At 35.5% G+C, this 17,636-nt stretch overlaps 1 protein-coding gene and 1 pseudogene across 1 annotated transcript in view; one reads left to right on the forward strand and one right to left on the reverse strand.

Moving 5' to 3' along the window:
- The window catches only part of LOC131436528 (exostosin-1), a 300,468-nt gene that overhangs the window by 89,317 nt on the left and 193,515 nt on the right, over positions 1-17,636 (forward strand). The window lies entirely within an intron of this gene.
- Positions 7,156-7,315, reverse strand: LOC131439695 (U4 spliceosomal RNA; annotated as a pseudogene).

A 17,636-nucleotide genomic window follows, 5' to 3' on the forward strand; every position in this document is an offset into this window, starting at 1 on the left:
TTACTTGAAAATATTTTTGGGATTTCCATAGAGCGTAGGTGGTCCGGGATTCCACGCACTTCGCGCTGCATGGATGTGTCGAAAAATAAAGTTGAGTCAGGTACATTTAGGAGGCTGACACGGATAGGAATATATCTTGAAGGGTTGATTTCCTGTGACATATGGTTAAAATATACTGTCATGAATTTTGTTTGAGATCGAAGCTCGACTAGTCGTTCGAAATTATTAATTACCATGGGATTCAGCACATCACATCTTATTAGCAGGCGTGATGAAAGCTCCCAAAATCGATCTTTTAATGGAAGAACTCCCGCCAGAACTTCAAGACTCATTGTATGTGTCGAATGCATGCAGCCTAAAGCAATTCGCAAACAACGGTACTGAATTCGCTCAAGTTTGATAATATGAGAATTTGCAGCGGAACGAAAACAAACGCATCCATATTCCATCACTGAAAGTATCGTTGTCTGATACAATTTTATTAGATCTTGCGGATGAGCACCCCACCAAGACCCTGTTATTGTTCGAAGAAAATTTACTCTTTGTTGGCATTTCGTTATCAGATACCTAATGTGTCCTCCCCACGTGCATTTGGAATCAAACCACACCCCGAGGTATTTGAAAGTCAAAACCTGTTCGATTATTCTTCCCATCATATGAAGCTGAAGTTGCGCGGGATCATGCTTTTTTGAAAAGACGACCAGCTCTGTTTTCTCCGCAGAGAATTCGATACCAAGATGAACAGCCCAAACGGACAATTTATCTAAGGTATCTTGCAATGGTTTTTGCAGATCAATAGCTTTGGGCCCAGTAACTGAAACCACGCCATCATCTGCCAATTGTCTTAGTGTACATGGGGTTACTAGACAGCTGTCAATGTCATTCACGTAAAAATTATAGAGGAGCGGACTGAGGCATGAGCCTTGCGGGAGACCCATGTAGCTAATTCTGATTGTTGCCAAATCGCCATGTGAAAAATGCATGCGTTTCTCTGACAAAAGGTTGTGCAAATAATTATTTATAACCGCTGGGAGTCCATGTTGGTGGAGCTTGTCTGAAAGAACATCAATGGAAACTGAATCAAATGCTCCTTTAATGTCTAAAAATACAGATGCCATTTGTTGCTTTTGAGCGAAGGCAATTTGGATGTCAGACGAAAGTAATGCAAGGCAATCATTCGTCCCTTTATTTCTACGGAAGCCAAACTGAGTATCTGACAACAAACCGTTCGTCTCGACCCAAGTGTCGAGACGTCGTAGAATAATTTTTTCGAACAATTTTCTGATGCAGGACAACATCGCAATGGGTCTATATGAGTTGTGATTGGAAGCTGGTTTCCCCGGCTTTTGAATGGCGATAACTTTCACTTGTCTCCAGTCAGGTGGAACAATATTTTGCTCAAGAAACTTGTTGAACAATTCCAACAAACGTCTTTTTGCGAGGTCGGGCAGATTCTTCACCAAGTTGAATTTAATTCTGTCCAATCCAGGAGCGTTATTGTTACAAGACATGAGTGCTATGGAAAATTCCATCATTGAAAAGGGGCTATCAATGGAATCATCATTTGAAGAAGACTCCCTAACAATGCTATGCGTAGGAACGGAATCTGGACAAACTTTCCTCGCAAAATCAAATATCCATCGATTCGAGTACTCCTCACTCTCATTTCCTACGTTACGATTCCTCATTCGTCTGGCCGTATTCCAAAGAGTGCTCATTGAGGTTTCTCTTGACAAACCTTCCACAAAATGTCTCCAATAGCTGCATTTCTTAACCCGAAGTATGTTCTTGTACTTGGTTTCTAAAACCAAGAATTTTTCAAAATTCTGAGGAGTTCCTCCTCCTCGTTTTAAAAACGTCTTGAAAGCATTTTGTTTCGCGTGTTTAGCATCTGAGCACTCTTTGTCCCACCAAGGATTTGGAGGTCTTCTGTTAGACGATGGACCAAGAAATCGTTTGGTTTGGGCTTGTTCTGCGGCCTCCAGAATCGAACAAACGAGGAAGTCATATTCTTCAAGTGGGGGAAGCTCTTCCATTGAAGTTAAGACACTTGAAATATTACTTTGGTATTTAATCCAGTCAATATTTTTTGTCAAATCATATGGAATATTAACTGAATTAGCAATGCCTTTGTTACTGCTAATTGAGATGATGATTGGTAAATGATCGCTACCATGTAAATCAGGAAATACTTTCCAGGTGCAATCTAGTCGAATTGAAGTCGAACAAAGAGATAAATCTAATGCACTTGGACGTGCAGGAGGTCTTGGGATCCGTGTCATGCTACCCATATTTAGTACCGTCATGCTAAAATTGTCGCAAATATTATATATTAGAGATGATCTGCTATCATTGTAAACGGAACCCCACATCATTCCGTGCGAATTGAAATCTCCTAAAATCAAACGTGGAGCAGGAAGGGCTTCGACAATTTCATTAAGCTGTCGTTGTCCAACTTGAGCTCTTGGAGGAATATATACCGAAGCAATGCAAATGTCCTTTCCTTTAATGTTTATTTGACAAGCAACAACTTCTATACTAGAAGTCGAAGGAATGTTTAATCTATAAAAGGAATAACATTTCTTAATTCCTAAAAGCACTCCACCATACGGGGAGTCTCTGTCGAGACGTATAATGTTAAAGTCATTAAAATTTAAGGCTATGTTTGATGTAAGCCATGTTTCGCACAAAGCAAATACATCACATTTTTGACTATGCAACAAAACTTTAAATGAATCAAGTTTTGGCATGATGCTTCGACAATTCCACTGCAGGACAGTGATTGAATCATTTGCGGCGGATGATAAATTATCCATCAAATGATACAAAACCTGAAAGAGCTGGCCATTGAGCTGATAACTGTTTCAAAAAAGTTCTAGCTATTGGAAGGAATGCTGTTATGATGGTCTTTAGAGGTTCAGAAATATTGAATGCAGCGAAAATCCATTCTACAATTTCCGAAAATTTCAGTAATCCTGTTGGTGAATGTGAAATGGAGCCCACTGGATTATTGTCTTTTCTTGAGCTAGTTCCTGGATTGGTTTGTGAATTTGACAAACCAGGAGGCACAGTTTTTGGTTTTAAATTTGGCTTTTTAGCTTTAACACGGGGATCTTTTTTTGAAGGTATAATTTTAGGTGTCTTTTTTGGTATTTTGTGGTTTGTTAATCTCCTCTTAACAGACCCTTGAGGAGTGACAAACGAGGTATCTTCACTATTTCCGTCAGAGTCAGATTCCTCTGGCTCCGCAAGATTTGAAAAACCGTTTTCGGTTTCCAAAGGGGAGACATGTATGACCGTTTTGAGCATTTCTGCATATGTGCGCTTAGACCGTGCTTTTAAAGAAAGCTTCATTTTGTCTTTACGCAGCTTAAATGCAGCGCACACTGAAAGATCATCATGAGGGCTTTCCCCACAATAAACACATTTTTCAACATCTTTATCGCAAAGATTATCCTTATGAGGCCCTTGACATTTGATACATTTGGACTTATTACTACAGTAAGTAGCTGTATGTCCGAATTTTTTACAGTTCGTGCAATTCATAACATGCGGTACGAAAAGCCGAACAGGAAGACGAATTTTATCGATATAGACATGGCTAGGCAATGCAGATCCGGCAAATGTTACGCGAAACGAATCTGAGGGACGATAAGACTTTTTTCCATCGACAATAGATGCTGAGTACAATTGTTTGCACTCGAGTATCTTAACTCCCTCAAGCATGGAGTTTTTAAAACGGCCAACTCCATTTTTAAGTAAATCATCTGCTGTCAGACTTGCTTCAGTCACAACACCGTCAATTTCTACCTCCTTCGATGGAATGTAAACTCGATATTCAATAGCAAATAATTTACAGGTTACAATATCGTTTGCCTGTTTCAAGTCGTTAACTACAACTCGAATTTTATCTCTATTAACCTTACAGATTTCTTTAACTTCAGAGAAATGTGATGTCAAATCCTTTGTAATTTGCATCAAGTTTAAAATCTTTTCTTTTTTTCGAAGATAGACTATCCATGGCCCAGTGGTACCCTGTGGATAATGTTTAGCCCTCGGAGTATTTAAACTTTTACTAGTATCCGGAATCGGATTCGGATGATCTTCCATGAGATCATCCATTACATTAAATTTTTTTTTGTAAATTAATAATACCAAAATAAAAACTTATGTTTAGTAAAATTTCAGATATAAGAAATAAAAAATAAATTAAATTAAATCTACCTTGTAGCTGATGTCTCTGTTCCTTTATCGTGAAGAACGACGTGAAGCTCTTCCAACGATTTCCAATTGGCAGTCTTTTGCTGTTTCCAATTGGCAGTCTTCTGTCGTTTACTGCTATCTCAGTTGCTCTGCCGTCGTTGTGAACACCACTGCACTTGCTGTACCTGACCCCAGGTACAGTGCTTTTGCTCTTGGTGGCGATCAAATGCGATGCTTGCAGTGTAGCACCTCGCGATATATGCCGTCTCTTTTGATCCTACGCAGCGTACAAATTCTGGTACCTGGTAGATCAGCACTGGGTTGCTTTAGCACCTCTGTGCCTTTGCACCCCTTCGTCTTCGCACCTTTATGCGATGGCACCTCTGTGACTCGTCACTTCTATGCTCTCGCACCTCTGTGTCTCTACACCTCTGTGCGTATGAACGGGATGGCCTTCGTTGCTAGCTTTCCAGTCGGGAAACGCCCCGAATATTGCGTTTGCTATGGGCAGTTTAACTACCTGAAGCTTAGAATTGTCTCGGTAGCAGCCGTTAACTCACGAGCCAGTACAATCGAAACACAACCTCTTCGCTTGAATGGTTTTTACTGAATGAAATATGAAATATGAAATATGAAATATGAAATATGAAATATGAAATATGAAATATGAAATATGAAATATGAAATATGAAATATGAAATATGAAATATGAAATATAAATATGAAATATGAAATATGAAATATGAAATATGAAATATGAAATATGAAATATGAACTATGAAGTATGGAATATGAAATATGAAATATGAAATATGAAATATGAAATATGAAATATGAAATATGAAATATGAAATATGAAATATGAAATATGAAATATGAAATATGAAATATGAAATATGAAATATGAAATATGAAATATGAAATATGAAATATGAAATATGAAATATGAAATATGAAATATGAAATATGAAATATGAAATATGAAATATGAAATATGAAATATGAAATATGAAATATGAAATATGAAATATGAAATATGAAATATGAAATATGAAATATGAAATATGAAATATGAAATATGAAATATGAAATATGAAATATGAAATATGAAATATGAAATATGAAATATGAAATATGAAATATGAAATATGAAATATGAAATATGAAATATGAAATATGAAATATGAAATATGAAATATGAAATATGAAATATGAAATATGAAATATGAAATATGAAATATGAAATATGAAATATGAAATATGAAATATGAAATATGAAATATGAAATATGAAATATGAAATATGAAATATGAAATATGAAATATGAAATATGAAATATGAAATATGAAATATGAAATATGAAATATGAAATATGAAATATGAAATATGAAATATGAAATATGAAATATGAAATATGAAATATGAAATATGAAATATGAAATATGAAATATGAAATATGAAATATGAAATATGAAATATGAAATATGAAATATGAAATATGAAATATGAAATATGAAATATGAAATATGAAATATGAAATATGAAATATGAAATATGAAATATGAAATATGAAATATGAAATATGAAATATGAAATATGAAATATGAAATATGAAATATGAAATATGAAAAATGAAATATGAAATATGAAATATGAAATATGAAATATGAAATATGAAATATGAAATATGAAATATGAAATATGAAATATGAAATATGAAATATGAAATATGAAATATGAAATATGAAATATGAAATATGAAATATGAAATATGAAATATGAAATATGAAATATGAAATATGAAATATGAAATATGAAATATGAAATATGAAATATGAAATATGAAATATGAAATATGAAATATGAAATATGAAATATGAAATATGAAATATGAAATATGAAATATGAAATATGAAATATGAAATATGAGATATGAGATATGAAATATGAAATATGAAATATGAAATATGAAATATGAAATATGAAATATGAAATATGAAATATAAAATATGAAATATGAAATATGAAATATGGAATATGAGATATGAAATACGAAATACGAAATACGAAATACGGAATACGGAATACATAAAATTAAATAGAAATCACAAAATACGAAAAACAAAACTTACAGTAACAGTAAAGTAATTTGAAAAAGAAAAAAAAAATTTTTACCCCAAATTTATGCACATACCCATTTTCAATCAAGTTTGTCATTTTGTCGTTTTGTTTACGTTTGACTCATCAGTGCGTATCAGTTTATGTTGAATTGCTAATGCGACATGACGGTACTACATAAACCGCTAGGCAGACGTTAAGTTAATGCTATTTGCAAAACACTTTGTGCTATTACACCGTAGTGTAATGTTTAAACTGAGGTCTCGAACGAAACTATTTTCGGCTTGCTAGCCTACAAAATTTCAAACTTACATACTTACCAACTTTCGGACTTTAACACTAACAAACTTACAAAATTTAGAAATTCACTAGTCCACAAACTTGAAAATGCACAAACTTACAAAATTTACAAGTTTACAAACTTTGAAACTATCAATCTTTCAAATTTTCAAATTATCAAACATTCCAATTTATAAATTTAATAGAGGTATAAGTGAAAGTTTTTTCCGAAGTTTGAAACTTGATTTACGAAAAATGAAAATTCAATTGCAATTCACGGATTCCGCAATCCACGAATCGATCCATTTTTTGATAAGTACAAAATTGGATAAGTACTGGTCACCGATAGACATGACATACGGCGGGAGATATAGAAGTTCCTATTTGAGCGTTTCTAAGTATATTTCACCGGCAACATGACATTACGGGCGAGCAATGTCATGTTGCAAAATTACACGTCATGTCTATCGGTGTCCGTTTTTCTTGTAATGCTCGGCTCAAACGCCTCAATTGCCGCTGATAGATCTCTTCCGTGATCGTTTTACTCGGTGGCAGTAGCTCGTAATACACCATACCAAGCTAGTTCCACAATATACAGAGCATGACCTTCAGGCCATGCATATTCTGATCGACCGTCGATGATTTTTTTTTCAACTAGCAATAATCGCACCTTGGTTGAACCTCATTGGTTACGATATCACCACTGCGCAAAGCTGACCATCGATGATGATGCATAACCGGGATATACTTAGGTTATCCGACGTTTTGCATTATCGTAAAGGATTCAATTTTCATCGTCAGTAATAATTCGATCCAAAATACTTTTTCTTGTTTACCATTGAAGCTGTTGTATGTACGTATATAAACGGAGTTCGACGTCGCATAATTCATACGGCACCCAATCGACTACCTTTCGGATCATTCCCATTGCTTTCAAACGTTGGTAAATAGCTGGTTGAGTACCTTCGAGTGATTTTGCAAGTTCTTCTTGCGTTTGCAATGGGTCTTAATCGAGTAATTCCTCCAATTCGTCATCTTCAAACTTTTGTGGCACTCCGACTTGTTCTTCGTCTTCCCAATCAAAATTGTCACTTCTAAACCGTGCAAACCGCGTCCAAGACGTTCGCCAAGCTAGAGCATAGTCACCACACGCTTCTACCAAAATACGATGACTTTCGGCGGTTTCCTTGGTTGGCGGTTAAATGCAAAGGGCACTGGTCTAACAAGCCAGTTGCCGTATCTTCGAGTCTCAACCTGGAAGGATTCTTAAGGGCTAAGACCAGGTCGCGTAAAACCACGTGGCTCGCTGTGCGTATTACATTTCTCTCCGTGCTCTCTCACAAATGTGCAAAATTACTCTCGATGTGGTCGGGTGGCCAAGAAAGTTTTGATATTTTCGGTTACAAGTTTGACTACATCACATAAAATCCAATAAAGCTACCGCTTGGCAGCCTTTATGAGCCGATATTATCTCTCTCTCAGAAAAAAATGGCGCCGCCATAGAAATCGACTTACCTTCACATAAATAAAATTCATTTCATTTTAATCGCGACAACATATATGATTTAATGCACTAAATGCATCTAAATTAAATTATCTAGTTATTGCCAGGATAGATTTTTGATCCATGCTTTTTAAGGCGAGATATTCAATGAACAAGTTGAAAGACGGCGTTTTCAGCTATGCAATTCTTCCTTCAGAAAAAAGACTGTCCCGACCGCTAAAGTCAAAGAATCGTTCTGAAATTTTCACAGAATTATTGTGTTGGTACATATGTCCCTAATGTATGGTGAAATTTTCAGCTGTATTCATTGTTTACATTCTGTCTTGTAGCGGCTGGTGTAGACGTGCTTTTTGAGCTCGGCGATTTTTGTTAGTTTAAACAATGGAAGAATTGAAGAGTCAAAGAATTTGTATTAAATTTTACGTGAAAAATGAAATAAAGTGTAACCAAGTGTGCGAAATGTTACAGAGAGCCTACGGTGAGTCTGCTATGAAAAAAACAAGTGTTTACGAGTGGTATAAGCGTTTCCAATATGGCCGCGAAGACGTTGAAGACGACGAACGCTCCGGTCGACCCAGCACGTCAATAATCGATGAAAATGTGGGAAAAGTGGAAAAAATGATTGTGGATGATCGCCGAATCACTATTAGAGAAGTTGCTGATGAAGTTGGCATATCAGTTGGCTCATGCCATCATATTTTTTCAAATGTTTTGGGCATGAAACGAGTGGCAGCAAAATTCGTTCCAAAACTGCTGAATTTTGATCAAAAAAACAAACGCATTAATCATGCCCCAACCTCCTTATTCACCAGATATCGCTCCGTGTGATTTTTTCCTGTTCCCAAAGTTGAAGAGACCCATGAAAGGACAGCGTTTTTCATCGATTGAAGAGATAAAGGCAGAATCGCTGAGAGTGCTACAGAGCATTACAAAAAGTGACTATCAGGGGTGTTTCGAAGACTGGAAAAAACGCTGGCATAAGTGTATTATATCTAGGGGGGATTACTTTGAAGGGGACCATATAGATGTAGACGAATAAATAAATATTTTTTTTAGAAAAATGAGAATTCCGGGTACTTTTTGAACAGACCTCGTACGCTATGAATCGACTGCGAACTCTGTTGAAACAGAAAGTCAAATTCCACAAAAGAAATAATATAGGGTGGCTTCGCATTTCGGCATCTGTATTCTTCATATTGAAATCACTGGAATAAAAATCGAGCTACGTTGTAAGAAAACGACACGTACTTATTTATACGCCTATTACAAACTGACAAACTCACAAACTTAACACTTACAAAATTCCAAAATAAACATAAATGAAAAAAATGCTCCTTAACCAGTAATCGTTCTTATTCACAAACTTAAATCCGATTCTCGAGCTCGAATTTCTGATTCTTTATTTATTTCTGGACGCTTTTGAATTTGATTTTTTTGATTAATTTCTGGACGCTTTTGCCGGGTTACTTATCGACAGTTATTATCAACACTTACTATTACTATCACCATTATTTTGTACAAATAATATTTCGAAATCATAATTCCGCTGTGGCATTCGACTGCGAATTTATATTTTTACTCAATATTCCGAAAAGCCTTTATTTCATCCAAATTAACTCTTGTATTCAGTTCACGAGTGCACAATTCGTTCCTAAATGAAAAGAATTCCTATGTTCCTAAATGAAATGTCAATAAATCGATTGCTGATCATTCTAATGATTTCATTTGCACAGAATTTATTTGTATATTCCAAATATTTACTATGTCGCTAAGTATTTGCTTAGCGTCATTCTAGTAAACCTACATTAATAACCATAAGCGTACAATACAGCCACACTCTCAACAAAAATGCCCCCTTTGGTAGCAATGTTAACGATCCAAACGCGAAATGTTCAACTTACCCATCGATGTGAGTTTGCAGGAAATCGGTTGACGAGTTCCTTTCCAAGGGATGGAATTCATCTCGGTGGTGCAATATGGTCAGAGTAGTGCAAACAAGGGAACATTGGGATTCCCTTCAAATTTAACCGGGTTCTCGTCCCTCAGCCATATCCTTAGTCATTCTGATAGGGTTCTATGAAGCGAAGCATTTCAATCTGATCTATTACTACGCAAAATTTCGTTTTCAGCATTTATAGAATCACTCTGACAGAATTGGAGCAGAATCTTTGACCGGGATTCGTTCAGCGTTGGCCATGGCCACTAGCTGCGGGAACTTCGAATCGAATTTCCCTTCCGTGCTTATTCACTTCCAAGCTACTGAATGCTTCAGATAACAGATCGGTTGTGTACACCAATCAAACACACATACTCACGCACACACACTCGCACAGTTGCTCGAAGGCAAAATTAAATTCTGTCTACTGTTCTGAACGGACAGTGTCGGATCGGATCGTATCGGATTGGATGTAGACCGGATACGACCGACATAATCGGGGCGGATGCTCGGTCGCACTTTTCATGCACTGCTGAGTTTTATGAGTTGCGGTCAACGATTATAGGCACATTACTGTCGCTTTAATGCGTTTTCGGTCGTAAAGCACTTGATGATGCTCGGCTACTGAGAAACAACGATGGATTGGCGACGGGCAAAATCTAGTGTTCTGTCTCAGTATTGAAATTGGAACAGCTTTTAATGATTTGTTAACGTCCGGGTCATTTTTATTATTTAAATAATTTGAAGACTTAAATTGGAATCCTTAAAAAGTTTGTCTAACTCCTACTCGCTTCGGTTCTCTAAATTCGATTTTTTAAATTTTTCTCTCAAAATAGCGGATATTCCACTCCTTAAAATTAGAAATGCAGTCTTCTATAAAACTTCATTGGAAGCGTGCACTGTATACGAACAGACGAATGCCGGATTTGTCAGTTATAGGGTAAAGTGGGGAGAGATTTTTTTCATAAATATGTTTACTTCATAAAGCAATATACATGAGTTTTTCTTCGCCGTAGCACCAACAATACATAGTACTTTAAACCTAATACACTTCGAATATCATATTAGTATATCGGAATGCATTAGTTAATCTAAACACTGTTTTTATCAAGCGAAAAGTGGGGAGAGATGCCTCACTTTTATTAAAATTAAAATTAAATGAATATGAAGCATCAAACAATTACTGTGAATATTTGTAAAAACAAAAAAAAATTTCAGTCGAAATTCGGATGTCGTTTGGCCGCTTCGGAGCTGTGATTTGACGCCGTTAGACTATTATCTTTGGAGGGCTGTCAAAGATAAGTGTTATGTGGACAAGCCAAAGCCAATTCAAGCCTTGAAGGACAACATTTGTGCAGCCATAGCTGAAATAAAGCTGCATACAATCGAAAATGTACTAAAAAACTGGACCGACCGTATGGCGTACTGCAAGGCCAGCCATTGGTTATAAATATTTCAAATAAAATATATGGACGCAAAATCATCAATTTTTTTTCATCTATTTGTTTTAGGTAAAGAACTCGAAAATATTCGACACGTATTGTTTTATTTCAATATGGTACGTGGAATTTTCGAAATATTTCGCGTTTTCAACAAAGAGCCTTTTTTTCAACAGCCTATACCGCAAAATCTAATAAAGATACAAAAATTCGTCCAAGATATGAAATGTGCGTCTTTTCTTTAGCTTTCAATTAAGCGATTCCATAAAACAACCTTTAAAGTTAACATAATGAAAAAAGTTCAAAATTAATAAAGAAATAAAAAATTTTAAACTTCGGCCAGGGCAGGGTTTAATTCAATCTTGGCAAAGATCTTTGTGCGTCCCACCAGTACTAGCAAAAACACAGTGCTCTGGTCGGAGTGAGCAGAATTTTGAGAAGCTTATTTTGATCCCTTCATTTTCACCTATGAATCATTAATGATCATTGAATCATTGATAAACGGCTTTATTTAAGATTCCTAAAAATTAATCTTTTTTGAATTATGCATTTTTTATAATCAATTTTCACAGATTTCGTGTCCTTTTGACCTGGCATCATAACACTTACATTGTCACGTTCGTAAAATTGTTTGACTTTAATTACTATTTCAGGGGAAAATTGTCATCAAAAGTTTGATAAAAAAAAGAGGATTAAGAATCTGTAATCATTATTGCATCAGCAGAATTTTCCTGCACAACTGAATAGTGAAAATTGAATTATTTTCGCAAGTTTTCCAAAATTGTATGTCATCATTATTTTAATACTTACGTAAATCCTTTGCCCCAATTTTATTCGCTTTCTGTCTACACAAAACATCATTTGCCTGCAAAAAATCGAATTTCTCAAGAAGGGAAGAAGAAACCCGACGCATGTTTTTGATTTTTGCTAACATGAATCTCAAAATTAAATGGATTGCGGCAACGATTTTGAATTCATTTTTACACCGCGATCTTAACTGAAACATTGCTAACAATAAACTGACAAAGTTAGGATTCGATCAGTGGCGCGACATGTGTCAACAAGTTTATGGCGCATTAAGCCGATCCGAGCTCTCCGGCGTTGATTTTTTCTCTAGTGCAGCTCAGCCATATCCGAAGCAGAAAAAAGTCAACGCCGGAGAGCTCGGATCGGTCGGATTGGCATAATGCGGATAGCCTGTTTAGCCCGTATCCGAGCGAATTGAGCTGCGGTACGCTCCGCGCGTGAGGGTCGTAGACTGATTTTGCGTGGAATGCCTCATATACTTCGCTATTTTTGCGTGCCTTTTTCTTGTCATCTCTCGAGGTGAATTTACACTGATGCTCACAACTCTAGAACACTTCTATAACTACAAACTCGAAAATGCGACAACTCTCCCATAACGATATTTCACCCCACTTTACCCTATTAAATAAATACCGGTTCCGAATAGTACAGACCGGTCAAATTTTCCGGGCTAATCATAAATCAGGCGGAAAAATGTTTCTGATCGTCTAAGTATGAAATATTAGTTATTTACAGCTAGCATCGGCGGTATTATTCCTTCCGAATTGAAAACCATCGAGTATGAGGAACATCTACTTTTAATGCCTAATGATTAAGTGAAATTGATGGTTCATTCCTGCTATGTTGAGTGAGAAATATGACACCGTGATTGAGCTATGATTTATCGTACCATTATTTCATCCAAAGTAACAATAAAGCCGGAGGCGAACAAATTACAATAATTGATTTTAAATATTCGAAAGTTTGTAATTTGTGATTTTTTCCGTTCAGAAATTTAGGCAGACGATGTATTTGTTAGATCGACCAATTCAATAAATACGCCGTCTGCCTAGTAATTTAGACTGAGAAAACCAAAAATCTAAACCGTTTGAAAAAATTGTTTGTTTGCACGCGAGTTACCCCAAAAGTACAGATTTGTAGGCTGTGTAAATCAATAAAATACAGTGCACCTGTTTTGAATGGTCGACTGCACGAAAAGTGCCCATTTCAAGCGAAACACTCCACGAGTGTTTTCAATGAGAGACGACATTAGACTGCGTTTTTGCAGTTCATGTAGACATTAAACACTGCCTAGTGGCTAATGTTGAATTGCTAAATGGTATAACAATTCACTATAAACTATCACACATTAACGAGTTGAATATCAAATGTGAAAAAATCTTCTTTCCAGTTGCTTTTAGGTTTTGCTTTACAATTGCCATATATTTCTCGATCGGGCTAGCGGTTCATGTTGAACCGTCAGGTCGGAGGTAGTTCAACATAAACTGCTACGCACTGATGAGTCTAAGACGAACCGTAAAATCAAATGAAATTGGGTAAGCAAACTAGGGGGTAAAAACCTTTTACCTCTTAAACTTACCACAATCTGTACGGCTAGCAAGCCGAAACTGGTTTCGTTCGGGACGTCAGTTTTGATATTACACTTAGTTGTAATATCAAAGAAGTGTTTTGCAAATAGCATTAACTTTACGTCTGCCTAGCGGTTTATGTTGAACCGTCTAGTCGGAGGTAGCAGTTCAACATAAACTGCTACGCACTGATGAGTCTAAGACGAAACGTAAAATCAAATTATTTAATCTGCTAGCACAATCCGAAGTGGACAAGCCCCTTCATATGCAGCAACTATGAGTGAGTTTGTCTCATCGACAACATTTTCTAAATGAATTGGGGTTTCAATTGTTGGATGGTAAAATCTAGTCGCCAATCTCTCTTCATAGAGGTCCCATTTTGTAGATTTGTAGATAAAATGTTCTTATGATCAGAGACGAGTCAATTTACCAACTCATGCGATTTGTTGCATTGACTATGTACAGGTTTGTACTGCTAACGAATTTCATTCAATCAGAACCTCTTGAATTTATATCTGTGCTGCCTCAAATTATATGGTGAGCATTCACGTTACTGTCGATTATAAACCACTTTTGCAGCAGTATGATACAACCTTTCTGAAGTCACCATTCGGTGGAGACATATTTTGTGTCTATGCCACCAATAGTCATACTAACTGTGACAGAGATACATCGAGAGCACTTTTTGCAAGTATGCATGCTCGAGGCATTTCACGTGAATTAGTCATACCGTTCTTGTTAAAGGTAACAAAGACTTAATTTAATAACTTTCCAAAGTAGAAGTTTCCCTTTTGAAAATACGGTCCTAAGCTATACTATATGCTATACGTTTGTGCTACTCTAACCATTATCAATTAAAGTAATGTATACTCCATCTCCAGCACTTATCATACAACCACTAGAATAAAGCAAATATAGCGAACTATGGAAGGATTTCTCTAAATGTTCAATCATTTCAATTCCTTGAGCTGCGAAGAATGAAATCGTCCACTGTGCCAGAACTTCGCTAAACACAGTAAGGGCAAGCCCAAAATATTTCGTTTACGACTGCATTATTTAAGCTCCTGCAGCCATTCAGTCATCGGCACGGAAATACACCGTCACTTGGGAGTTCCTATTTTTGTGGCCTTTTACGACATGAAACAGGAAACCAGGATCCATTCTTGGTTGAAAATAATTCCGGTGATTGAACCGGTGACTGAGGGCCAAAGGGATAGGTTTTTTTTTCATAAATACGTTTATTTCTTAAGGCAATTTACATAAGTTTTTCTTCGCCGTATCATCACTTTTACATAGAATTCTTAACCAAATATAATACTACTATAGTCACAGCGATTTGAGTTTAATAAAACATATTCCTCTTAATTTTTAAATATCATATTAGCTATTTCGTTATTTATTATTAAATCTACATAAGAACATTATTTGAACCAAGCGATTAACTGCTATAAATTATAAGATAAGTTTAAATTTTTATACATTTTGTTGTTGATTTCGTAACCTATTTTGAGTTTGTTCATTTTTATTAAAATTTTGCTATTGGATGAACTAATGGACGCAGTAGGAGTCAGAACTAACCCTCAAAAGGGTCAATTATTAAATTGAAACTTCAATTGTCTTTATGAAATGATAAAGAAGTTTCATGTAAGAAAGGTCACGACAAGCAAGAATGTCTCGAACTGGGACATTGGATAGTCTACCTTGGGTACGCAAGGAATTTATTAGTTGAGATCTGACATCACGATACTCCACGCATGTCCAAACGACATGATCAATATCGCGATAGCCTTTGCCACAAGCACAATGATTAGTTTCGGAAAGTTCAATTCGAAGGAGATGTGCATCTAACGTGTAGTGATTGGACATGAGTCTGGACATCAAACGAATGAAGTCCCTTAAAGGGGATAGGTTTGCCGAGTGTTTTTTTGAATAGGCTATTATGCGCACTAGCGACATCTATACTGATTTTGGTAGGGTATTTGATCGCCCATGTACCGACCCATGTGCTGTCGTTTGTACAGGAACACGTTTTTTCTTTCTTCGGCACTGGTCAGCAAATTGCAATTCAAGTAATCTGTGTAACGCGAATCAATTTACATTTACATTTCCTGAAACGTGGCACCACTGAAAAGGGAAACTCTAAAAAATAGTTTAACGGTTACCAGTGTAACCTTATTTTTGTTTTCGTAAATTGTGTCGAAAACATTCATCGGCGTAAGTAGACCGAATTTTGTGTTGGGTTGGCTGCCCGATTATTTTTTCCGCATTTGATTGTTAATAACTTTTCCATGAGTTTTCTTCTGGAATTAAAAAAAATAACATATGTGCTTAAAAGTTGTATCTTCATGATTACAGATATTCCGAAAGCAAAACTCGGCCAACCAGCCCCGGTCTCCTAACCCTGCTTTTGCTTTGAAAATAATTTTCGATTTAAGACGGTCGTACTTTCTTGTATGTTTTATTGCTTGGGTGAAAATTTATGAAGTAGACGAAAGTTCTAAGGAAAATGGCGCATGTGTGGCACAGGATTAGATGGATAGTGTAAAGTTCAAAGTGCAGACATTTAGCCTAGAAAAAGCGGTTCAATAAACCAACTTTACGGAAAACATAACTTATATGTGTTTATTTATTGCCTAAGAATTTCGACTTGAAATGAATTTATGGCGATTAGTTCTGTCTATTGCATTTTTTTTGGATAACAGTCTGTAGCTGCAACTAATATGAATATAAAATAAAATACACTCCAGCGCCTTGCGTTGTATACAATTAACGTTGAATACACTTTTAGTTCGTGATCGCAATGTGTTTACTGTGAAATGTATTGTTAAAAATCAAACTTATAACAAATATTGTTTTCTCTTTTCATTCACAGGTATGTACGAAGCAAAAGAACTAATGCGTCGACCTTCTTGTTAATTCTTCTGAAAAAAAAATATTGTGGTTTTTTTTCTACAGGTATGTTTGTCACCTCATTGGTATTGAACCCACTATAACCTAAATTAGGTCAAGATTTCTTAACAACCCTGTAATTATCATTCAATCAATCAATCGATTCCAATTTTAATGTGAATACGTCTTACCCAAGTAACAATTTTTGTTACGGTAGCTTGTTTGTGACTAGTTTGCAACCAGATATTTGCGTGATTGTTACTATCATCTAACCGCTTTTGTGACTTAAAAAGCGCACTTTCTACTAGTCGCTAAGTCGGCTAAAAATAAATTGTCGTTAAGTTGTAATGCCATACTGAAATAACTTATCTTTCCATAACTTGAAAATAACTTGTTTTCAAGTAAACTAGTTGAAACTAAGTCACCATCGATATTATAAACATTGAATGAATCCAGAATACTTTTCTATCATCAATAAAAAAGCAGAAGAGTACTTTAAATCACAAACTTGATACAAGGTACAAATTTCACAACGATTTTAAAACTGTCGGGCGGAATTCAATTTTACTTAACTGTTTTTTATGCGCTTTCAATCAAAATCTGTTTATAAAGATATGAAAAATTAACAAAAAAAAAACCTATGTTCGGAATGCTCAAAATTATTTCAAGTAGAGTGATTTCTCATCATTTTAAATTCATATATAATGAGAATTATAATATTATCACAATCGATGTTCATTCCCTATATTATTTTCTTCGTGTTTATGACAGTGCATAGAACAAAAATGACTATTCTGCCTTTCATTATTTTAGGCAAAAAGTAGTTTTGAATAAAGTAATATCCTGGTTTTATTCATGTTTCGTACACTTCTTGAGACTACATATTGTGTTCG

This window comes from Malaya genurostris, chromosome 3 (genome assembly GCF_030247185.1).
Source record: "Malaya genurostris strain Urasoe2022 chromosome 3, Malgen_1.1, whole genome shotgun sequence".
In the NCBI taxonomy this organism is placed as follows: domain Eukaryota; kingdom Metazoa; phylum Arthropoda; class Insecta; order Diptera; family Culicidae; genus Malaya; species Malaya genurostris.